The following is a 27,016-nucleotide window of genomic DNA, read 5'->3' as shown; positions in this document are numbered from 1 at the left end:
TTTTTTTATATTCCTATTTACTTCCATATTCATGGATGCTGCATCGGCCTTATGATCACTGATTCCCTGTTCTGCACTTACAGAGTCGAAAAGTTTGGGTCTGTTTGTTATCAGTAGGTCCAAGATGTTATCTCCACTAGTCGGTTCTCTGTTTAATTGCTCGAGGCAATTTTCGGATAGTTGAACTCAGTATAATGTCACTTGATGCTCTGTCCCTACCACCCATCCTAAACATCTGAGTGTCCCAGTCTACAGTCTGGAACCGCGCCACCGCTACGGTCGCATGCTCGAATCCCGCCTCGGGCATGGATGTGTGTGATGTCCTTAGGTTAGTTAGGTTTAATTAGTTCTAAGTTCTAGGGGACTGATGACCTCAGAAGTTAAGTCCCATAGTTCTCAGAGCCATTTGCACCATTTGAACCTTCTCTGAGATGAAATTTTCTAGACGTTATGAAAGTTGTACTAAACTTTTTTCCATAAAACTTACGTTCCGCTTGCTGTAACTGATTCTCAGATGCTAGTCATATCTTTTTTTGTGTGTTTCATATATGTAGCCGTGGTCCATAGTAGGCTGTAAAGCGATGTTCATTTAATCGTGCAGTTAACTAATTGCGACTAAGCGTCGTTGTCAAATATATTTGTAACATCTGTATTTCATGTCATTTTCAAATCACTGTTAATTATATTTGAAAAGACGTGAAATATAGATGTTACAAATTAGCTTGCAAATGACGCTTAGACGAAATTAGTTAACAGCACGACTAAATAAACATCGTGTTACAGTCTGCTACTAATCATGTTTACTTTTATTAAGCATCTAGAGCCTGTGGATCCCCACTTGTTTTGTGGTCGTTTGAACAACAAAGTCTCTAGGCGGTATGCCCCTATCTTGTTCCAGCCTTGGATCTGACTTATCCACGCGGCTATGGAAGTATTAATAATTGACCACTCCGAACCAAGGTGCAACTCGGCAGTTGTCACATACACAAATCATTCCCAGACGGGAGAGAAGCGATACGCGACAGAAAAGTCATAGGAGCGACTGTGGATTGAATTCCGAACATTTCTCTTTCTAACGTACTTTGCTCTCGACCCAAACCAAATTATACGTTTCACTCAAAATAGCTTTACTTCTAGTTTCAGATTTTGCTCATTTTTCGAACCATCGTTCACCATTGTAATAATATAATTAGTGGTCTACCGTGTTGAGTGGTTCACAGTATAAAAAATTACTCTCAGGGTTAACGTTGTAGCGTCATGCCGAGATGAAATAGTGATCAGCTTGCATGGGGGCTTAATTATATAAAATGCAAATAATTTTAATTTTAGTAGCTGACTGTCCGGTTACGCAGTCTCGTAAACGGTTGGCCCTGACTTGTATTAGTACGAAATCTGACTGCATAGAATAACAACAAAGAATGAAAGGAAATTTCCGTTACCACAATTAATTAATTAAGTCCCCAGCAACTATAAAAGCTACGAAACAAAAACTACGGAACAACAAAGCACAAGTGTAACTGTTCTGTGTGTGGAAGTGTGATTCAACGTACACATCTGGCACGGTTCTTCCTCAATAAGACAAGATATTTTAAATACCATTTACACTGAATTAATTAAATAAAACTGAAATACTATAATTGCACATAGAAACCCGAATTACAGTCTAATACATGAACACAAGCCAGATGCTTTGTTGACTGAACCTGTGACCAAGAGGCATTGTTAGTTAGGAAATTAAAAAAAATATATTTTTTACCTTCATATATTGACGAAAAATACACTCTGATCATTACAACATCCCCATTCGAACAACATCTGCTGTCTAGCCCATCAAAACAACTGCACACGACATGGCCTCAAATAGTACAGCTATCGACATCCTCTCAGCAAAAGCACTAACCACCACAACTTCTGAACAAGCACTGCCAGTGGAGGCGGTGGAATAAAACTCTTTGGCGCAATCTCTGGCGCTGTGACTCAGTGTAGCCAGCTTTCATATGCCCCTCCTCCACGGGCTAGAATTTGATGGTATTTTTGCCAGCATTGTTGGTGAAAATACAACCAAATTCGTCCAAATAAAAATACAGACAAAAATAAAAGATAATATTAATAAGTAAATATCACATAACCAAATAAATTTTGGCTTTGCACTGACCCTTCAATAACCTAATATATAAAATACAGTAAGGAATACAAATGCTTCCATACATGTGATTTTACATAATAGTTTACACAAGTATCATCCAATCAATGGCACCAGCAATGACGAATAGGTGTAGGTAAGAGTCTCATAACATTTCATAAACAGTAAATACACAAAAAATCAGTTTATACAAATATTCACATAAAATCCTTTCAATAGTTCAATAAACAAGTAGCACTCCTCAGAGTAGTTCACAGTTCCAACAGTAGCACCCAGCAATGGTCAACAGGTGCAAATAACAGTCTCATAACATTTCATCAGCAGTATTTAAACAGCTCCAACAGTGGCACCCAGCAATGTTGAACAGGTGCAGACACCAACAAGTGACATTATGTCAGTAGAAGCAGTTCCATCAGTGGCACCCAGCAATGTTGAACAAGTGCAGGTAACAGTCGATAATATTCACTATCACTAATCAGACAGTTCATCAGAGTTTGTCAGCAGAAATTAAACATCCCCTAGTGGCACCCATCATGTTGAACAAGTGCAGGTAACAGTCCATAACATTCACTATCACTAATCAGACAGTTCATCAGAATTTATCAGCAGAAATTAAACATTTTCAAGTGGCACCCATTAATGTTGAACAGGTGCAGGCATGAACAACAGTTTGAATGCACACACAATTGCTTTTACAAAATTATTTAAATGCTCTTACACTAAACATACAAATAATAATAAACACACAAATGATATCAGACAATTGTCATGTTAACTATTACAAATGCACAACTATCAGTAAACCTATAATATTTATGGGTGTCAGTGCAAGCCATAACAAACAAGTAAAATAATATTTAGGAGGTAGGTCAGTACCAATTATTTGGGATTAGGAAAGGAAAACACACAAAACACACTCACTCATCTTTCATCCACATTAAGTACTATTGTGTAATTGAATAGTGTTAATTGTGTAAATGCAGTTCTGTCAAAGATTTGATGTTCGACATCTGTATCAAATAGTAGTAGCAGCAGTGTATAACAGTCAATAATAGTTAGTCAACGTCATAGTCATCATGTCAAGACCAATGTTTGCCAATCCAAATCAAATGTATGGTTGCTGAACAACTGTCAGTGAGCCAAGATATGCAAATACTTCCTCTCCCAAAAAAAAAATGTATATACTACTTATTGATTTAACAAAGTGTGTGTGTAGACAATCTTCCATCTACTTGAGTGATCTAGTCTGCCATCTTCATCCTCCTTGTTCCATATAAACCAACAAAAAAAAAATTATGCTCCTCACTTACTTTACCTCTTATCCACCAAAACTCCAATAATCATCAGCATCACATAATCTTAATACTTCAATAATACCTCTTACGTCGATACATATAAACCTTATCATCAATATCATTTACCTTACCCGTTGTCCACCAACACTCCAATAATCATCAACTTCACACAATCTCAATACCTCAATAATACCTCTTCAATACGTCGACACATATAAACCTTATCGCCAATATCATTTCACTTCCATAACAACTCTTTCCTCTTGTCAGTCTCCTCGAACAAGTACAGATAAAATCCTAGTGCAAATTTCATCATCCCATACAATCCGAAGACATAATGTCCACACACAACCTCTGTGTAATCCATCTGACCCAAATCTTCTACTCATTATAAATTATAAAATACATTTTGGTTACCTAGTCCATCATTAAATAAAAGAAATGCATACATGACCTCTAATAGCCTTTAGTTTGAATAACTTTCAGTAAGTAAGTACGAGTACGGAGTGTTAATGATAGTAATAATTCACAGTGTGTACACCACTTTAAGAATCATGGCAAAACAGAAGCAAACATGTGGAGTATTACTTGTGTCAAGTGTCACTTGCCATTTCAATTGCTCACGAAGAATGCAGTGTAATAACTGTCAATGGTCTAAACCTAGTGTTGGTATGCCATGTCGTTAGCTTCCTTCCTATTAGCATAAATACATACAGCTACCATAAAACCTCCAGCTCATGTGACTTCTATGAAGTTTCTTGTACTAATGTCGTTCGTCGAATTATAGCAGTTCATTTTCTTATCTTAAAAATATAAGGCACTGACCGTAAGCAAAACATGCAATAGCGAGTAAATATACCAGAGGAGAACAGAATGTCAACAAGTGGATGCAGCACAATTCCTACAACGAGGCTCTACCAAGCGAACAATCTATAATTAATACCATAGTGTGACCTAACTCCATGTTCGTACACCGCATATCAGCATTTCTATATACCAAATTAAAGAGTAGTTATGACAACAAACAGAAATGTATAAATATGCAATCCATACGCAAAGCAGCAAATATGTATCTTACATAATAAACAGGTCATTAGCATCATATCAGCATAGGCAAATAAATGTTCATATGTAATCTTAGTAAGTAAACATGAAGGCGCAAGCAGATAAATCACAAAGTGTAACCTACATACCTAACTACAGTCAGCACAATTAATCAGGTGACAATTATAATTTAAATAAATAAGCACAGCAGGCACATAATAGAAAAATATGACATCAGTGAAAAAGCAGTGCAGCCAAGCAATGCATAATATACACAAGTAACAAACCTGTTCATTAATCAATCATTGTCAAAATCAGTTAACACAAAGTATAAATCACGTAATCGCGAGTAGCAAATTACGTTTTAAATACGTACCTAGGTGGAAATATGTTACCTGAAAAATAAACTCAATTAATAGTTACCTTTTTAGTTTATTAGTTTCTTCTTCGAAATTACATTCTTCCTGAAATTTTCTCGATAACAAGTCCTCCTATCGTCGGACACACACAGAATTTCCCTGAACTTCTTAAATATTTTATACAACCGTATCCTGAAAAATACTGAACGTTAATAACATAATTTATCAAGTCACTATAGCTTTATACTGAATTTAATCAGAGAAATTAGACTGTGTATTTGTTTACGGCTGTCAGTGCATTCGCACTGAGCGCTCGATCAGCTGTAGGTACGCGTGACGTAGGAAGTAATTGTACGAGGTCAACGACTGCCTTGTGTGGAGCGCAGACTTGACTGTTGCTATGAGTATGTGCCGCCGCCAGAACACGGCGCGGTATCCTTGTATTCTCTGCGTGTTTTCGTATAACTGTTAGTTTCTCAAAGTATGTCATTCCACAAAAATTTTAACGTTCGATATATGATGTATTACCTTAGAGCGCCGAGATTTAAGAGTTTCTACTTCGACAGTGTTATCATGAATAATTTTGCGAACTCTATATGGAATTTTATAAAGCAGAAAAAATTTGCGACACAAGCCTTTTCCTTTCTGAGACAAACGGTGAGACTTAATTGATACCTTTTGTCCAACTGACAAGGTTTTTAAACGACCAGGACGTTTAGCTGATTTCTCTCTTCTAGCAGCCGCAGATGCAATATTTTGTAGAGCCAGGTTGACAACTTCAGAATACCGCAGTTTCCGTGAAGGCGGAAAAGGAACTATTTCAGAAATGCGATTTGTCGGTGCTTTATTTTTTAATATCAATATAGGCGGTAAAGAAGTTGAATCATTAGGGAGTTCATTCAGAATGTTTTGAAAAATATGAAGATACTGATCCCATGTTCTGTGATTTTGATGACAATAAAGTCGACACAATTTATTGATTTCCTTCATCCATCTCTCTGAAGCGTTAGATTGAGGGTGAAAAAGTGAAATGAAAATTGGTTTAATCTTACGACGCCGTAGAGTACGAAGCCAAATTTTAGAGCGAAACTGTGATCCATTATCTGTTATAACCTTATCAACATGACCCACATCTTAAAGAAAATGTCTGATGAAAGCATTAGATACTGAACGAGCTGTTGCTTTGCGTAAAGGTGTAAAACACACATAATTTGATGTCAATTCCACTGCTACCAAAATGTACGCAAAACCATTAGTAGAACGAACCACTGGACCGAACAAATCGACTGCAGCCATCTCCTTTAATTTCGCTGGAATGATAGGAAACAATGGTGCTCTGTGAGAAATAGTTGGCGGCTTAGCCTTTTGACATAATTTGCATTTGGCAAGAACAAATCGAATACGTTTTTCCATATTACTGAAGTAGCAATTCTCTCGCAATTTATGAAAGCATTTTCTGGGACCAAAGTGTGCATAACTGAAACGTGTATACCAAATCAATTTATTAACCCACTCATCAGGAATGCAAACTAACCAAACAGAGTTGTCAACCGATTTTCGTTTAAAAAGAATATCATTGTGAACTAAATAATACCGTCTAATCGCTACGCTTTCCTTTCTCCTCCACTTCTCCTTAATGTCCTTCCAGATTGGATCCTTGTTTTGCTCCTTAGCGATTTCCTGGAGCGAAGACGAAATAAAATTTTCAAACGCAACACCTTGAATATACATCAAACAGTAATTGTTTTCTTTGCAGTCCACCTCAGCACTTTGTTTCAAACCCATAGGTGCACGTGATAAGGCATCAGCAATAACATTTGAAGAACCCTGGATGTAAACAATACTAAAATCAAATTCCTGTAGATACAGCGCCCATCGTGACAATCTTCCATGTGTTAATTTTGTTGACATAAGAAATTCCAGAGCTCGATGATCGGTGTAAACCTTAGTATGTCTGTCATACAAAACTATGCGAAATTTTGTGAAAGCCCATACAACAGCCAAAGCTTCATGTTCCGTAACCGAATAATTATTTTCTGATTTAGAGAGAACACGGCTTCCAAATGCAATAGTTTTCCGTACTACAACGCGGTTTTCTTCTATCTCTTGAAATAAGTGAGCACCTAGGCCTTTGTATGATGAGTCCGTCGCCAAACAAAAATCTTTAGATAAATCCTGATGGGAAAGAAGTGTAGCAGCAACTAAAGCATCACGAAGTTGTTCAAATTCTGAATGAGCTTCCTCATCCCAACACCAATTAGAATTCTTTCCAGATAGTTCACATAAACGAGGTGTGGCCAAATTGTCCAATCTAACAAAGCGTCTAAGAAAATTACAGACACCAAGGAAACTACGAACATCACGTTTTGTAGTAGGAACAGCATAATTACGAATAGCGTCTAGTTTCTCTGGATCAGGAAGAATACCTTCTGTAGAAAGAATATGACCAAGAAATTTCACCTGAGAACGACCAAATTCAGATTTTTCCAAGTTCACTGTAATGCCAACTCTTGCAAAAATACGTAATAATGAATCCTACATTTTGTAGTGCTCACTCCAAGAACGTTTAGCAATAAGAATATCGTCAACATATGAAGTAATATTGTCACGAAGATAAACAGGTAAAATTTCTTTTAAACTACGAATGAATGCTGCTGAAGATACAGTAAGTCCAAACGGTAATTTCCGAAATCACTTTTGGGTAAAATAGTCATATCCGGTTATTCTTTACCGACTCTAGATAGATTGATAGTTGAAGAGTTGTTTTGATAGATTCAAAGGATAGCAAAAGAGTAGGCAGCAGTGCAGAAAACTAAAAGGGAAATAGCACAACTACAGCTCGGGGCCCTGTGCACGCTACGGCACATATTCACTTAGTGTAGCGAATCCCCTGAGGACTTAAATAGCCGCACATAAATTCCAGTTTGTGACCTAGTGGCAAATTTGGTGGAAGTGCGTACGTAAATTGATCTAACCGTGAACATGGATGTATGTCATTCTTAGAATTGCGAAAGATCTTAAATTTCCGAACAGTTAAAAAGTGTTTATAGTCAAAGTTTTCGCCTCGTGGCGACAAAGAACTACCGCGTCTGTCCCAGTCCGAATGTCAATTATTGTCAAGTTTGCGCGCCTGGCGCTCTCTTCTTGCATCTCGTAAATGAAATAAATTATTTTCTTCAAAGCGCTCTGCTATCTGTGATTCTAAATTTCTTCTGCTGTCTTTTCCTACGATTTCGCCTTCAATTTGTTTGACTTGCTTTCGTAATGCCTCAAATTCCCTTTTAACGCGTTCATTAAATTTTCCCTGATTTTCAACATTTTTATTTATGCTCTGGTACACTTCTGTTTCTGCAAATGGCAATGGAGCTGTATCATCTGAATCTCTGTCCCCATGTAAACTAAGATTTGTCAATTTATCTGAAATCTCCTCAACTCTTTCCGATAAGTCACCTATTTTTTCTTTCTGTTTATTTACGTCTTCCGTAAGTGTCGCGACTCGGGTTTCAGTATTGACACATTTAGTAGTTAACTGTTCATATTGTTGTGTTAGGTTATTTATTGTCATTTGGTACGGATTACTCGATTCTCTCAAATATTTCTTCCTTATCGTGTGCACGTTGTAAATTTAACTCTGAAAATTTGTGTACTATCACGCGATCTCTTTCTTCCTGTTCTCTATCCTGTTCCCTTTGTCTAATTTCTATTGCAATTAATCTATTATTGTGAGAATTCAAAATTGGTTGTACTTCTTCTCTAATTTCTTTCTTTAATTCATCTTTCATGTTTTTGAAACATGTCCCTATTCGTGAGTCTAAACGTGTGTCCATTGTTTTCATCCGTGATCCCAAATTTAATATAGCACCCATCAACTGCTCCATATTAACTGGTTCGAAATTCTTTTCGCCCCTAACATTTCCTGCAAAACCAGCTTCCTTCGTCATAGCTGTAAAGCTATCTGTGTTCGATACTATTCCAGAATCTTCTGTCGTTAATCTCGTATTCTGAAATTTCTTTAATTGTGAAAAGTTTTGAACCGGTTCTGGACTATTTTCCCTGCTTATTAAATTGTTTTCTGCTTCATTATTCATCATACTGTTCTCCTGTGTTGGCGAGTTCGCCATGTTAACAATTTCGTCATTCTCACTATCCATCATTTTTGCCTTTTTCATCGATCGCGTAATCATTTACAAAACATACAAAACTCGTTACTATACGAAAAATAAACACAATATGACACTTTATCACCAACAATACCATTCAAACGAAATGCTTCCCTCAAACATGATTAACGAACAATTGAAATCTTCATAATTGCACAAAATTGTCAAACGCGTATACAAGACATCAAAAATTAAATTCTGCAAAATACCATTAGAAGAAAGACAAGACAACTACAAACGTTCATTACCAAATCTACACATGCAATATAGACTACAATTACTAAACTACTAATTACTACTATTTTTACTATCAAAAGAATTCCAAGGGACGGTCCGAAGCAGCGGTCGCCACGTGCATGGGGGCTTAATTAAATATAATGCAAATATTTTTAGTTTTTGTCGCTGTATGTCCGGCTACGAAGTCTCGTAAACGGTTGGCCCTGACTAGTATTAGTACGAAATCTGACTGCATAGAATAACAACAAAGAATGAAAGGAAATTTCCGTTACCACAATTAATTAATTAAGTCCCCAGCAACTATAAAAGATACGAAACAAAAACTACGGAACAACAAAGCACAAGTGTAACTGTTCTGTGTGTGGTAGTGTGATTCAACGTACACATCTGGCACGGTTCTTCCTCAATAAGACAAGATATTTTAAATACCATTTACACTGAATTAATTAAATAAAACTGAAATACTATAATTGCACATAGAAACCCGAATTACAGTCTAATACATGAACACAAGCCAGATGCTTTGTTGACTGAACCTGTGACCAAGAGGCATTGTTAGTTAGGAAATTAAAAAAAAATAAAAAAAAGTATTTTTTACCTTCATATATTGACGAAAAATACACTCTGATCATTACAACATCCCCATTCGAATAACATCTGCTGTCTAGCCCATCAAAACAACTGCACACGACATGGCCTCAAATAGACAGCTATCGACATCCTCTCAGCAAAAGCACTAACCACCACAACTTCTGAACAAGCACTGCCAGTGGAGGCGGTGGAATAAAACTCTTTGGCGCAAACTCTGACGCTGTGACTCAGTGTAGCCACCTTTCAAGCTCTTACTAGTATATTACAAGAACAATGAAATATTCTGTTGTTGAGAACGCGATTATTCATTTGTTTAGAATCGCGAATCGGGCTTCCGACGTCTGTGTAGGAGCTCCTAAGTAATGAAATATTTAAAACATTTGAGAATTTCAAAATATGTCCGTATTATTTTCAAAATGTAAGTTAGCACTGTCCTTAGCTTTCTAGTAGAGAAACTGAAGCCATTTGCAAGACAATGGATAAGTACAAACGCATACAGTCATACCAGCATTATCATAAATATCCAAGAGGCTATTGAATAAAAGGTTTGTTCTGGACTTGTCAGTATATATATTTGTGCGAAATCTCGTTTGTTGGACACCACAACAGCTGTAGCGGCGCATCGAAAGCTAAGTACTAATTAATTGTTTGTGCATAGTGGTTTATTTAGGAACTTTAGTAGTCTTCATCCGGTGTTTTTTGTGTTTTCTGGTGAAATAATTTCAGAAGAACCTTTTGGGAACTGTTTTCAGCTTTCTTACTGTGTCATTAGACGTTTGATTTTCTTTCTGTATTAGTCTTTTGTTATAGTCACATTTGTTGTTTATTAATACTGTTAATAATAGTAGTTACTTCCCTTGTAGAGTAAGTTTGTGATTATTGTAGTCAGGTTTTTAATATCTTCTTATTGTAGTAGCGGAACGTAGAAAAAGTAAAATTTTACCATGAGTAAGAAGTGTGGGCTTTGCCGTAGGTTCGTGAGTAGAGGATTGCGATGTGAGACTTGTTCGAAGTATTTTCACTTGGGGGAATGCAGTGGGGAAGCCAGTGGGTATTCTGGTGAGATCCTCTCCTGGAACTGCAGGTTATGTAGCAAGATTAAGTTAATAGAGGAGCAGGAGCGTAAGATCTGTGCCCTTCAGGTGCAGTTGAAAAACGCACAGGAGGAGCTAGATAGGATGAGGAGGGAGAAGGGGGTTGGGGAATGGGAGCTGGCTGTTGGCAAGAGATCTGCTAGGAGAAGAAGATTTTCAGATAGTATTACTATTGGTGTTTACAATAGATATGACCAACTGTCAGAGTCTAGTGGAGAGGAATCTCTAGTAGCTGTAGATGTAATAAGTACGCAGCAGACCTCAGTAGTTACGGTGGCTAGAACAGTAGCAAAGTCGAAGAGGAAGAAGAAGGTTCTGCTGTTAGGTAGTTCTCATGGCAGAGGTGTAGGCCAGCAGTTGCAGGAAGTGCTGGGGAGTGCGTACCAGCATTGTGAAGCCTAATGCAGGATTGGCTCAGATGACTGTTAACATGGGGGGGGGGGGGGGTTATGTAGGGATTTTACTAAAGAGGATCAGGTAGTGATAGTGGGTGGGGCTGGTAATAGTATTGATAGGGATTGAGAGTATGACATAGATGGTGACCTGGAAAAGATAACCACTCAGACTGGCAACACGAATGTGCATTTCGTGGAACTGTTTCAGCGTCACGATCGGCCTCATCTTAATACAGCCGTCAGGCGCAATAACATGAGACTGATGACAGGAAGTATGGGTCACATTTCAATGGTGTCGGTAGAGTCTATCAGCAGGACGGGTTTCACTAGACATGGCTTGCACCTCAACAGGTATGGGAAGGGGAGGTTAGCAAAGCTTATAGGTGACAGCATAGGTGGGGTTGGTGTGATCACTAATGGGAAAATTCCTGCAGTAGTGGGTGTTAGAGCTGCACCTTTTTTAGATTGAAGTCAGCTGATAGGTATTCCTGCTTAAGGGAAGTCTCTCTAACAAAGGAACCACTTTTGACAAAGCTTAGGTATCCGAGTAATGAGGGAATTAGTATATTTCATCAAAATATACAAGGTATTAGAGATAAAGTTAGTGAATTGCTTATAGATGTTGACTCTGAAATTATTGGTATATCTGAACATTTCTTAAATAAGGAGATAATTCAGAGGCTTCCTTTACCAGGATACAGGTTGGCTGGCAGCTTTTCGAGGAGCTCTTTGCGGTGTGGGGGAGTAGCCATGTATGTGAAAAACGGCATCCCATTTGAGTCAATTGATGTTTCAAAGTACTGCACTGAAAATGTGTTTGAATGTTGTGCAGATGTGGTTAAATTTAATGGAGCTAAACTTCTAACTGTTGTTATTTATAGATCCCCAGACTCCAATTTCACAACATTTTTGCTAAAGCTAGAGGAGGTTCTTGGTTCAGTTTATAGGAAATACAAAAACTTAGTTATATGTGGTGACTTCAATATTAATTGTATAAGTGATTGTGCAAGGAAGAGGATGCTGGTAGACCTCCGCAATTCATATAATCTTATGCAAACCGTATTCTTTCCAACGAGAGTGCAAGGGAACAGTAGAACAACCATAGACAACATTTTTGTTCATTCCTTTTACTAGAAGGGCATTCTGTTAGCAAAAAGGTGAATGGCCTTTCAGATAATGATGCACAAATTTTAACTCTAAAAGATTTTTGTGCTGCAACACGTGTTAAATACAGTCATCAGCTGTTTAGGAAAGCTGATCCAGTTGCTGTAGAGACCTTTGTAAACCTTATCACGGAACAAGAGTGGCAAGATGTTTATAGCGCTGATACAATAGACGATAAATATAATGTTTTTCTCAAGACTTTTCTCGTGCTCTTTGAAAGTTGCTTTCCGTTAGAACGTTCAAAACAGGGTACTAGCAGAAACAGGCAGCCTGGGTGGCTGACTAGAGGGATAAGAATATCTTGTAGAATAAAGTGTCAATTATATCAAAACGTTAGAAACAGTCAGAATCTAAATGCAGCAGCCCATTACAAACAGTATTGCAAGGTGCTTAAAAATGTTATTAGGAAGGGAAAAAGTATGTGGTATGCAGTCTCAGGATAAAATTAAAACCATATGGTGGCTGGTTGCAGAGACGGGTCGAGGATATAGAATCAGTGCGTAGTGGGAATGTCCGTGTTACTGATAAGTCGTATATATGTACAGTATTTAATAATCACTTTCTGAATATAGCAGGTGAACTAAATAGAAACCTAGTCCCAACAGGGAATCATATAGCGCTCTTAGAAAAAAGTGTTCCGAGACTGTTACCTGAAATGCTCCTCCATGATACTGACAAAAGGGAGATTGAGTTAATAATTAAATCACTAAAGACCAAGAACTCTCATGGATATGACGGGGTATCTAGCAGAATACTGAAGTATTGTTCTATGTATGTTAGCCCAGTACTTAGCCATATCTGTAACTCTTCCTTTAGGAGTGGTCGGTTTCCTCACCGATTAAAGTACTCGGTAGTGAAGCCACTTTACAAAAAGGGAGACAGGGATAATATTGACAATTATAGACCTATTTCTATGGCATCGGTGTTTGCTAAAGTTATCGAGAAGGTTGTATATACAAGGTTACTGGAGCATTTAAATTCACATAATTTGCTGTCAAATGTTCAATTTGGTTTTAGAAATGGTTTAACAACTGAAAATGCTATATTCTCTTTTCTATGTGAGGTTTTGGACGGATTAAATAAAAGGTTGCGAACGCTAGGTGTTTTCTTTGATTTAACGAAGGCTTTTGACTGTGTTGACCACAAAATATTACTTCAGAAGCTGGACCAAGATGGAATAAGGGGAGTAGCTTACAATTCGTTCGCCTCTTATTTTAAGAACAGAAAGCAGAAGGTAATTCTCCGCAATATTGAGAGTGGTAGTGATTTTCAGTCCCAATGGGGCACTGTTAAGTGGGGCATTCCCCAAGGGTCGGTGCTGGGGCCACTGCTATTTCTTATTTATATAAATGATATGCCTTCTAGTATTACAGGTGATTCAAAAATATTTCTGTTTGCTGATGACACCAGCTTGGTAGTGAAGGATCTTGTGTGTAATATTGAAACAGTATCAAATAATGTAGTTCATGAAATAAGTTCGTGGCTTGTGGAAAATAACTTGATGCTAAATCACAGTAAGACTCAGTTTTTACAGTTTCTAACTCACAATTCAACAAGAACCGATATTTTGATGAGAAAAAATGGGCATATTATAAGCGAGACGGAACAGTTCAAGTTCCTAGGCGTTCGGATAGATAGTAAGCTGTTGTGGAAAGCCCATGTCCAGGACCTTGTTCAGAAACTAAATGCTGCTTTATTTACCATTAGAACATTATCTGAAATAAGTGACACTTCAACACGAAAAGTAGTCTACTTCGCATATTTTCATACGCTTATGCCGTATGGTATTATTTTTTGGGGTAATTCTTCTGATTCAAAAAAGGTATTTTGGCTCAAAAACGGGCTGTTCGAGCTATATTTGGTGTAAGTTCGAGAACCTCTTGTCGACCCCTATTCAATAGTCCGGGAATTCTGACATTGCCCTCACAGTATATATTTTCTTTAATGTCGTTTGTTGTAAGCAATATTACCCTATTCCAAAAAGTGTGCAGCTTTCACTCAGTTAATACTAGGCAGAAATCCAATCTGCATGTGGAATGCACTTCCTTGACTCTTGTGCAGAAAGGAGTGTAGTATTCTGCTGTATCCATTTTCAATAAGCTACCACAAGAACTCAAAAATCTTAGCAGAAGCCCAAACTCTTTTAAGTCTAAACTGAAGAGTTTCCTCATGGCTCACTCCTTCCATTCAGTCGAGGAGCTCCTGGAAGAGCTAAAAAATTAAGCAAATTCCAGTGTTACATTGTTGATTTTCTTTATTTAAACTTACAACTTGTCACCTGAATATGTTTTTTTATATTTCATTTTATCTGTTTCTAATATCATGTTATAATTTCATTTATTGACTCGTTCCATGACCATGGAGACTTCTCCTTAATTTGGTCCCACGGAACAATAAATAAATAAATAAAAAATAAATAAAACCACGACTGCAGCGACCATGGCTCATAAGACAACTCAGTAAACGATCGCATGGCTCACTCGCACACTTTGTCATCGTGAAAGAGATATCGCTGAATTTCTTTAGCTTTTTTCTTCCCGTTGTTATCCTGTTTGCCTTGCGCATTATTTCCAGTCTTCTAGATATTCATGATTACATTCTTGAGCATTTTTTTACATTTCTGAACATCTGAGACAACTTAACCGTATCTTAAAATTCTTTTATTCGGTCCGAAGTGGTCAACGTCCATGAAAAATACGTGCCTGCTGATTGATGGCACAAACCCACTCGACTGCCTCCCACGCAAGTTTCCAGCCTGGGATATTTGTCCCCCTTTCTCTTCGCGAAAAATGTAGCTTACTTTACGGGAAAAATGCTAAGAATCATTGTGCCAATTTGATCAGCTGGCAACGAGAGGGGACCCCTTTAATTGTTCTTGTCCGCTGCGTGATTTTTCTGCAGCGCTTGTCGGCTTATCTAATCAGAAAAGGAAGCGAACTTACTAAGACGGATCTTCCTCGGAGAGAGACATGCGGCTCTTCTTTATGGAGGTTCTGAAAGTAATACTCAACTTATTCAAGGGCACTGCTGCGAGTCATCACAAAGCCAGCGTAAGGAGTCTAGGGCGCTGCAGTCATGGACTGTGCAGCTAGTACCGGCGGAGATTCGAGTCCTCCCTCGGGCATGGGTGTGTGTGTTTGTCCTTAGGATAATTTAGGTTAAGTAGTGCATAAGCTTAGGGACTGATGCCTTTAGCAGTTAAGTCCCATAAGATTTCACACACATTTGAACATTTTGAACCAGCGTAAGGAGAGAGTACAATCAGCAGTGACGACAAGGCAGGCCTGTATGAACATTGGGCATGTTAGACTATGTGGCAGACAACGTAAAAGTCAAGAGTACCTTGGAGACTGCCCGGTCGTGGGCGTGGAGGGGGGGGGGGGAGGGAGGCGGATATGGGGGAAGCTACTAGCAGGACAAGTCCACGCCAGAAACATGGGATGAGGATTACGATTGAAGGCACTGGCAGAACTTAGCCACACCATGGAGAACATGCAGTCTGCTGCTGATAGGCAACAGCTGTACATTCTCTGAAGTGCTTCCTAAAGCAGTCTGCGTAAACGGGAAACTAATTGCGTTATGTTCTTAAACGAAACGTGTAGCTTCTTTCCCGTTCCTACAGGGATAGGTGAGCTGAGCCATTTCACTTTGACTCTCTAGCAGCGTACTGCTGTATTATTGTGCGGGAATATCAAAGTGCACCAGCACTGCAGATTTTTCCTGCAAACAAACAAAATATTCATCAGGTTGCCCTCCATGGGTGGGTGCACGCAACGACTGTGGTTATATTGGGTTAGATAGAGCACCAATCAGTCGTAGAATTAAGTTGCTTTAATATGACTATAAATGTCACTTAATTCTACGGCTGATTGCTGCTCTATCTAACCCAAACAAAATATTAATTGGTTCAAAAATGGTTCAAATGGCTCTGAGCACTATGGCACTTAACTTCTGAGGTCATCAGTCCCGTAGAACTTAGAAATAATTTAACCTAACTAACCTAAGGACATCACACACATCCATGCCCGAGGCAGGATTCGAACCTGCGCCTAGAACCGCTCGTCCACACCGGCCGGCAGGAAAGTCTTTACTCGTTCGTGCTTTATTGATCTTAACTACAGTACCGGAACTAGAATGGACATCACCTGGCAGGATCAATATAACTAATGACTGACCAAGAATCTGACAGCAGGGTAAATGGTAGTTGTACGTGGATATGTGATTGGACATCTGTAGTGTTCCCAGTTCACTTAAGCAACAATGTAAACAGCAATAAGTACAGTGTTCATTGCATTGTAACACATCAATCGCCTCACGATTACGAGCAATGTGAGGTTCACACTTGCATTTCAGGACGTGCAACAGCATCGCATTTTGTTCGAGTCCTCCCTCGGGCATGGGTGTGTGTGTTTGTCCTTAGGATAATTTAGGTTAAGTAGTGCATAAGCTTAGGGACTGATGCCTTTAGCAGTTAAGTCCCATAAGATTTCACACACATTTGAACATTTTGAACCAGCGTAAGGAGAGAGTACAATCAGCAGTGACGACAAGGTAGGCCTGTACGAACATTGGGCATGTTAGACTATGTGGCAGACAACGTAAAAGTCAACAGTACCGTGGAGTCAACTTCACTTTGCAGTTTCTCGGGATGTAGCTGATGTATTGCGATGCAACAAGCGCCATCTTACTTATGATTCTTCATATTATTGATGACGTAAGAAATTATCTGCGGCGTCCATCAAAAATGAAAAAAAGTTTGCGTTGAAAATAATATTTCTTTGCGTTTGAGAATGTCTCATAGTATTTACTTTCAAGAGTCCCTACCTTACATTCACTCCCGTGGAACTCGTTTTTCAATGACTTCTGTAGTTCCAGAGATATTTGCACTGAAACGTTTAAGTGAATCAACCTGTTTTTGACGGGGAGAGTTAATGACTTATTCGACATGGATAGTGTCCCCGAGAATGCGTCTATGAATGATTCTATGAAAGAGTGTCCAAATGCACTATTTTTATTTGCATTCCTCATCACAGAAACCAGTAAACCCTGTAATGTTGTGGGTGATTATCCACAGAAACCATTTTCTCAATAACAGTATGTTTATCTGTCATATACAAGTTGTTCTACGATAAGTTAATATCTGAAACGGGACGTGTTTTAATTCGTATGTCTGTTTTATGATCTATCACATCGTGACAATTTAAATGTGAATAAAACCATATGTGTATGTTATGATAATCTCTGACATTCAATTCACGACTCCTCAATCCCATCACGATTCCAATTTGGCAATTTTTGTGTTGCATAACATGTTAAACATATTTTCTTTCGGTATACTATACTGACGTACACATATTGATGTTCACTCAGATAAACTAATCTATAGTCTTTCTGGAAAGCTATGTGGATCTAGAAGCCATGTATTTTCTGTTGCAAACTGGTGAACAAACCCACGTCCATAACAGATTTTGCAAGTAGTTCTCCCTTTTTATATTTTATACATGAGTTTGACATTCAAATGCAGTCACATTGTATCCCCCTCTTATTAATTCATGGCAGTGTGTTCTTGTGGCGATCTGCTTTTTTATACTTATAGTTTCCTCTTCAGTACAGGTAAACAGATTCTTCTCTCCGACGACGTTTCTGACAGGTACGAACCACCCATAGGTTACGCAGGACACAGACACATAATTTCCAGGTGATTCGGGTTCTTTATTTTACACTGATAGTATCAGAGTAACTGAACTAGTACACCATACTACATTTTTATCCCTTTTTTTGCTGTATGATCTGACAGCATGTGATCGATTGTGTTTTGCGTTGGTTGATCCTTTATTTAAGTGACTATTTTTTTCGGTAGTCTAGTGAAAAACTGTTGATTTTGCCCATCTATATTTGGCAAATTACTGGCTGCACTGTCGTAACCCATTAATAAGTTCGTCTACAGTATGGCTAACTGGGGTTTAGAAATTACGCGAGACACACGTTTGTGTATGGGATTCGGCCATAAAATTGCACCTCTCCTGACAAGCAGAGCTCGTTCGCAATGGAGCATACCACACCATCGTTGTAGCCTCCCCTACCGCACCGCCAATGCAGCTGCACACCAACCTATCGCGTGCGCAGTCTATCCCAGAATCAATTGAAAATACGCTGAGGAAACTGGTACAGCTGCCTAATATCGTGAACGGCCTCCGCGAGCACGTAGAACTGCCGCAGCACGACGAGGCATGGACTCGACTAAAGTCTGAAGCAGTGCTAGAGGGGACTGACACCATGAATCCTGCTGGGCTGACCATAAATCCGTAAGAGTGCGAGGGGGTGGAGATCTCTTATGAACAGCACGTTGCAAGGCATCCCAAAAAATGGTTCAAATGGCTCTGAGCACTATGGGACTTAATATCTATGGTCATCAGTCCCCTAGAACTTAGAACTACTGAAACCTAACTAACCCAAGGATAGCACACAACACTAAGTCATCACGAGGCAGAGAAAATCCCTGATCCCGCCGGGAATCGAACGCGGGAACCCGGGCGCGGGAAGCGAGAGTGCTACCACACGACCACGAGCTGCGGACAAGGCATCCCAGATATGCTCAATAATGTTCACGCCTGGAGAGTTTGGTGGCCAGCGAAGTGTTGAAGCTCAGAAGAGTGTTCTTGGAGCCACTATGTAGCAATTCTGGACGTGTGGGGTGCCGAATTGTCCGGCTGGAATTGCCCGTCGGAATGCACAATGGATATGAATGGATACAGGTGATCAGAGAGGATGCTTACGCACTTGTCACCTGTCAGAGTGATATCTAGATGTATCAGGGGTCCCATAGCACTCCAACTGCACACGCTTCATAACATTAAACAGGCTCCACCAGCTTGAACAGTCCCCTGCTGACATGCGGGGGTCCATGGATTTATGAGGTTGTGTCCATACCCGCACACGTCCATCCGCTCGATACAATTTGAAACGAGACTCGTCCGACCAGGCAACGCGTATCTAGTCATCAACAGTAGAATGTCGGTGATGACAGGCCCAGGCGAGGCGTAGAGCGTTATGTCGTGCAGTCATCAAGGGTACACGAGTGGGACTTCTGCTCAGAAAGCCCATTTGGATGATGTTTCGTTGAATGGCTCGCACGCTGACACTTGTTGATCACTCAGCACTGAAATCTGCAGAAATTTGCGGAAGGGTAGCACTCCTGTGACGCTGAACGATTCTCTTCAGTCGTCATTGGTCCCGTTCTTGCAGGATCTTTTTCCGGCCACAGGGATGTCGGAGATTTGATGTTTTACCGGTTTCCTGATATTCATGGTACACTCGTAAAATGGTCATAGGGAAAAATCCCCACTTTATCGCTACCCAGAGGTGCTTATTCTCAGTGTTCGTGCGCCGACTGTAACACCACGTTCAAACTCAATTAAATTAGGATAACTTGCCACTGTAGCAGCAGAAACCGATCTAACAACTGCGCCAGACACTTGCTGTCTTATATAGGCGTTGCCGACTGAAGCGCCGTCTTCTCCCTGTTTACATATCTCCGTATTCGAATGTGCATGCCTATACCAGTTTCGTTGGCCCTTCAGTGTACAACAGCGTATTCTTACTATTTACGCACAGTAAGTCAAATTTCGTTATTTGCTTTCATTTCTTCTCCTTCTTCTTCCTTTGTTCCTGGCCTTTATCCCATATCTTCACGGGTCGCGATGTTCATGATAGGCTTGGCAATGCTATACGTGGATCCATGGCGGTTCGGGCAAGTCTAGGCACGGACGGGGATTCTTACTATTGTTGACGAGTCCAGGTGACAGTTACGGTACGTGCATGCGCGTGTTTTCCTCTTGAAGAAGGCATACATCATGGAAATTCCGTCTCTCGCTTGCTTGTGCAAGCGAGAGACGGAATTTATCACTTAACACCACAGTCAGCGATGACAACTCGCAACAGATGGAATCGAAATTCGCTAAAAAACTCGCTACGGTCACGTTTAATGCTCACATTAGATATGGCATTCACGGCACAGCACTCAAAACACTGCTGAACGCTCATTGGCTGTCGGAGAATACGTGACGTAGGTACGCAGAACAAGCCTAAATTCGACCGCTATCATTCGTGACTGCAACTACAGTGGCAGAGGATGGCCGGCTGCTGTGTCTGCCTGCTTAGCTGAGAGCCGACACGGTAGCTCGCCGTGTTCGATCAGAGGGCTAGTTGCTCTGTGTGATTGAAAAACTGAGTAAAAACGATCAGTTTGAACGGATGTCCTGTGACGTCCGGTCACACCATACGCAACCACCATACGCAACGAACAACACCGAACAAAATGAAAAAAAAAAAGAGTGGTAACGTGTTCGTCTATCACACAGCAGGTTCGGGTTCGAGTCCCGGCTTGGTTGAAGATTTTTTTCCGCTCGTGAACTGGGTTTTGTGTTGTCATCATCATCCTTTCATTATCATCAACGATACCCTAGCCGTCAAATGTCGCGTCACCTGAAGCACGACTTACAACCCAGCGGCCGAACATCGTCGGATGGCGCCTCCCGGCCAACAATGACACACGATCATTTCATTATTTTCCCTTCCTGTCGACACCACCCCTTCCCTCTGGGACGGATTCTGTCCATCCCATATTTCTGCGTATAATGTTATACAGTGCGCAAGTTTTAGACTATTTCGAAATGTTTGCGAATCGTGTAACTGAGCGGGGTATGGCTACAAGTTATTCACCTTGTAGGTTGTGGAAAACCGCCTAAAAACTACAGCCAGGATAGCCAGCACAACGACCGTCTTCGTTAATACAACGAACGGATCTGATTCGGGGCCGGCGCGCCTCCCTAAATCCTGGCAATGGGCCGTTAACGCGAGCGTTGATCAGGGCGGGTATTTGCTATCCTTGACGATGTAGAAATTTTAATGGCCATCTGTGTAGTTCAGTGACGAACTACTGCTCGGAACTGTTATGCGAATGACGATACACGTGGTTGGGGGTCTCCACCGTGTTCTCCCGCAGCAAGCCGGCAGGGCACGAAAATGTGGGACCTGAGTGGTTTCCCATCGGTGGGTCGCTCTCCCTCCACTTCCCCCCGAGTCCTGCCGCAGCCAAGCCGCGGCGCAACTTTCGTCGCCACGAGGCCGCGTGTGCGGGTGGCGTCGGCGCTGCAGACGGCGACGTCGACCCAACCCCCGAGGCTCGCCCGCCGCAGCCACCCTCGCAAAACTCGCTTATTTTGGTTGCCGGCGCTCCTTTGTGAGGCGGCCGTGAATTGAACCAATCAGCGCTCGCATAACGACTTTACAGCTGGTTTCTTCGGAGCGCCGGGGATTGCAGGAAAGACGCCGCAGAATCAAAGACAGGCTATTAACGCCGCCAAAGGCAGCGAGGCCCGTATGCAGCCCGGCGACCTATCGACGGCGAATTTGTGTTACGTAATTTGCTGGCGCCGTTTCCTTCTCCTCCGGGATTTCTTTGGGGGCCGTTGTTGCTGTTCAGAAATTCGATTACGAAATTGTTATTAAATTTTACACCTCTTTCTGAGAGGCTTTATTCAGCTTTTGACCCTTTCTTTCGGAGAGCAGGTCGAGGAAATTTCTTGTGTGACACGGCGCGAATTCTGCCGGCGTCGTCAACACAGGAGCGACTGCTAAATTGGATAACAAACTCATCACTACTTCCCAGAACAGTCAGTTCCAATCAAATGGACGAACCGCGTTACGAGGTACGCCGCCAGTCACAGTCACTGATGGGAGGTGGTAACACTGACAATCACTGCAGCAACATAATAAGAATGTCAGCAAAATGGTACTATACGAAAATGTGAATCCGACTGTTACTGACCTTCGATAGGCAGATACCTCCACGGACTGGGGTATACTGGTCAAAGCTTCTGAATTATTTGGAATGAGTGATAACACGATTTATATATGAGAGACTGAAATTCACCTACCACGTTATTCGTTTATAAATATCCACTTATAAATTAAACGTTATCTTGTTGTCCAAATATTCAGGAGACGTTTCGCCTTTTGTGTTAGTGACCCCTTCAGTGGATTATTCTTGAATAATATAGAGTCTGGTTTTTAAATTTGTTGCTTATGGACTGGAAACGATTCACACCCTAATTTTCACATGACTGAAAAGTTCCTTACATTTACTTTTTGTCTATACATAAAATTTCGGCGTTTGCTCTCATGTAGTCGTTGTTTAACAGACGCACTTCCAATTCACTTATGAAAATTCGACACATATTCGTGTCAACAGTTTCTTCTATTTTTTGTTTCTCTACATTTTATTTTATGTTCTCTATATTGTGTGAAGCGTTTCACTGGTGATCTGAAAATTTCTTTAGAAAAACAGCATGATAACTGTCGTGATTATTTGTGGCAGAGCCGTTTATTTACTTTTTGTCTGTTGGCTATTTTGTGTACAGAAATCCTGCCACTCAGTTGTCTGTTTCCTGTGCGCACTTGTTTGTACGTCTGTGAAAGGGGATGGGGGTCATATGCGCGTACATGCGCTCTGGCGCGCGCGCCTGTGTGTGTGTGTGTGTGTGTGTGTGTATTTCCGATTGTGTAGGACCGTAATTGTTTTTCCAATGTAATGATAGGGAATGGAGAAGAGTAGCATCTTTATTAGAAGGATGGTAACTTCATGTGAAGACATTGGGAAAGTGATGTTAACGTTATAGGGGTGGGGAGGGGGGGGGGGCATGGTTGCAGAATGATATTCGATGTGGCTAGAATAGCTGTCAGAGAACGGAAAAATGGGTGGTGTCTGTGGAGGGAAGGGGGGGGGGGGGCGGTGGGCGGAGGGCGGAGAGGGGGGGTGGAGCTTTACGTTTAGACCACTGGCCACTGGATTTTTTGGTAGTCGTTATTAGGAAAGAACTAAGGAAGAGTGAGGAGAAGTGGGACTGTGTGGCAATATTCTGTTGATAACTGATTGAGATCTTGTTCTAAAATTCTTTTTATGAATGTGAACAACAAGTTATTTTTCTTTTTCACTTGCTCGTATTCAAGTGTTTGCTATTCTTCTTCGTTTTTGTGTACATGATAATTTTCTGGTAAGGGTAGGTGCTTTATCATCACTTACTCCAGTTGTTTCCATCTCTGCTTCTCTAGAGGTTGAACTGCGATTAAGATATTCTACGCAAGTGCATTGATATGTTCTCTATTTCCGGGCTCTGATGGGTCTTTGTGAGGGATGGAGATTGTTCTACCTACGTTGATAAGAGAGTGAGTAAACGTACTGCAACATTTGCAGGGTAAGTAATCGATTTTAAAATTATACGAAGACTAATGGTTACTCTGTTACAAATATTACACGAGAACTTTAAGAGGAATCTCAGCGAGATGGCTGATGGGAGCTACTGAATCGTCATAATTCGGATGACATCGACCGGTGTACATTGCTCTGGGCAGTGCCATCGGTAATTTGCAGACAACACTGAGAGTAGTTTCTCTACGTCTATAGAATCAGAACACTAAAATAATCTCACGGGACAAGATATTGGTCCCCCATTAAACCTTTATCAGTGGTATCATTCTGTATCCAGTCCTTTATTAATTTTTTTGAACTCCAGGTTCCTTTCGCAAGGAACTACTGATGCTATCGCAAAACATAGACATCTAGCGGTACAATGAGGCACTGCGGAACTTCTATGAATGTCGTGAATTGTAGCGGTCACTTACAGCGATAAAAGCAGCAGTCGGCTTAGGAGGTTTTGACATGTTCTTTTGTCTTTTTTTTATATTGATCATATTGAGGAGATCACTGACAATAGGTATATCTATACTTCTTGTAATGTAATTTTGAGTTTGTACGACTGCTTTTATGAGTGGTTTCGAAATGAAAGTATGTACTTTTGACATAAATCTATTAAATTTTTAGTCCATTTTTGGTTGTTATTTAGGAGTATAATTTATTTTAGGCATTGTGCGTTCATGGATATTTTTCGAGATGTGGGATTATGTCAAGACTAAATGCGAAATTGCTTTCAAATGTATCACATAGAATGATGTATAGTCCCAGTGTTTCCAATATGAAACCACCTTGTTAAAACAGTTTATTGTTTTGCATGCTTGACATCGTTCAGGTGTGAGGTCCATTTACAATAATATGAAATATAGAAGTAAAATCTTCAATAGCCAAGATCGAAAATCATAATTTTAGCTTTGATGACTGATTTCGGTAAATATAAGTTTCCATCAGCGGATCTTATGCAAATACATCTAAGTACATCTCCACGATGGGTATAAACTCTACATACGATGGAGATACACTGAGATATTTGCATAAGATCCGATGATGACACCTTACTTTTGCCGCAACTAACCATCAAAGATAAAATTACATTTAGCGACCTTGGCTGTTGAAGTTTTACTTCTATATTTCAAATTGATTGCTTACTTTTTGCCAACTTCTTCTAGCATTCGTTGCTTACTATGATAATAAACTTTAATATTGTGAAAAATTATAACGTTATATCCCAAAGTGAAACCACCTCCTTAAAACAACTGATTATTTACATTCCGTCAAATTCTTCTCGCATTCGTTCCTTACTATAACAAGGGTTAGTTTAGTGAAAAAAATTAAAATTAATTTTTTATATTATTGTGACTCAGAGGGTTAAGAGGGAACACTAGTCGGTTTGAAGAGCTGTAGATGGCGAAAAAGTGGTACTGGTCGGTCGCCTGACCTTCCACCGTTGACGTAAGTCGTGGGAGTGAAGTGGTGTGTATGTGAGAGTCAGTGGTATGCAATCATGCAGTAAGAAGGGTCGAAGCTATGAAGAAATGGCAGAAAGGATCCGCAGCGTTGGGGCCAGTACATGATCAGATCGTGAAGGAAGTTGGCCAGTTTCTTGGTGTATCAACACAAGCTGTCCAACGTAGCTGCAAGGAATGGCGTACCATTCATAGCTGTGTAAGACGGAGTAAGATCAGTGGTCGTAAGAAGATTCTAACCGATGGGGATAGGAAGACGAGTGTAAGACCATGTCAATGACTATCGGTTTAGATCCCGAAGGGAGTTGCTGCTGTCAGTGAATACCTCTTTCCCAACAATCAATGTAAAGCGACCCGCATGTAATGGACATTTAGAGTAGTGTATCACCATAGATTCTTTTCTCATGAAGCTGCAAGCAGGTCTTCATTGTGCGAAACAATGCAAAAACTGCACAGTGTCCCTGCAGATGTGTAGTGTTCTCCAACGAGTTGTGATTTTTTTCTCTTTTCAAGTATGAAGCACACCGACAGTGCAAAAATACATTTAACCTCAGCCTGTGGGGACGGTGTGGTTCAAACCAAAGATGGTTCTCTGATATTTTGGGGATGTTTTTCGTGCAGTGGCTTGGGCCCACTCATTCAGGCTATCGTGAACATGAACCTGGATACAAAAGTGTTGAGGCTTGAAAACCATCGGTGACCAAGTGTTTTTTTTTCCTTCCTGCCACACGTTCACGATTAGTATTCTGTGGATACTGCCGTCTTCTGAGACGACATCTGGACATCTGCCATGTTCATGGGGCTGCACGCATACGTTAGTGGTCTGGCAAACACTCAGGCACCCTGCCGCACCTCTACTGATCCACGAAACAGTGCGCGAGGCGTACCAGTACACATTCTATTGATTTGGCTGCCCTACGGGATCCAGTCATTTATGTGTGACGTCATCTGGATATTTCTGTCTGGGCCATATTATCCCCTTGAAAAAGAATTATGTTCAATCTCTAATTTACGACCCACCTTCCAAAATGCGATAAGTTCTGCTGCAAAAAAAATGGCTCTGAGCACTATGGGACTCAACTGCTGTGGTCATCAGTCCCCTAGAACTTAGAACTACTTAAACCTAACTAACCTAAGGACATCACACACAGCCATGCCCGAGGCAGGATTCGAACCTGCGACCGTAGCAGTCGCACGGTTCCGGACTGCGCGCCTTTTTTTTTTTTTAATCTCATTTTGTTCGCTTTTGTTCGTTGCATCTGCTCGGGGCGGACATTGTAAAACATCCGTTTAAGTTCGTTGTTCATCGGTCAACTCAGTTATTTTATTACAGAGGGCAGCTAAACCTCTGAGCGAACACGCTGAGCTACCGTGCCGGCGCCTAGAACCGCGAGACCACCGCGGCCGGCTAAGTTCTGCTGCATGCTAATGGAAGTAGCACTCTGGGGAGAACGAATGCTGCGGAAAAAATGGTTAGCTGTAGCTTAGGGAAATATTTCCAGTGTGGATTTTCGCTCTGCGGTAGAGTCTGTGCTCATTTGAAAGTTTCTGGCTGATAAAAAGTGTATGGCAGACCGAGATTCGAACCTGAGGTCTTTGCCATTCGTGGGAAAATGGTCTACCGTGTTAGGTATCCAGACACGCCTCAGAACCCAACTTCTGTGGAGTTTGGAATGTGGGAGAATCGATAATGCCAGAAGTAAAGCTGTGAGGGCTGGTCTTGACTCGTACCTGAAAAGCTGAATCGGTAAATCACTTGCCCACGAAAAGCAAAGGACACAGGTTTGTGTCCCTGTGTGGCCTTTATGAAGTTTCCG

Source organism: Schistocerca nitens, chromosome 5, assembly GCF_023898315.1.
Source record: "Schistocerca nitens isolate TAMUIC-IGC-003100 chromosome 5, iqSchNite1.1, whole genome shotgun sequence".
Taxonomy (NCBI): domain Eukaryota; kingdom Metazoa; phylum Arthropoda; class Insecta; order Orthoptera; family Acrididae; genus Schistocerca; species Schistocerca nitens.
The sequence above is the reverse complement of the archived record's forward strand: the minus strand, read 5'-3'. Positions refer to the sequence as shown.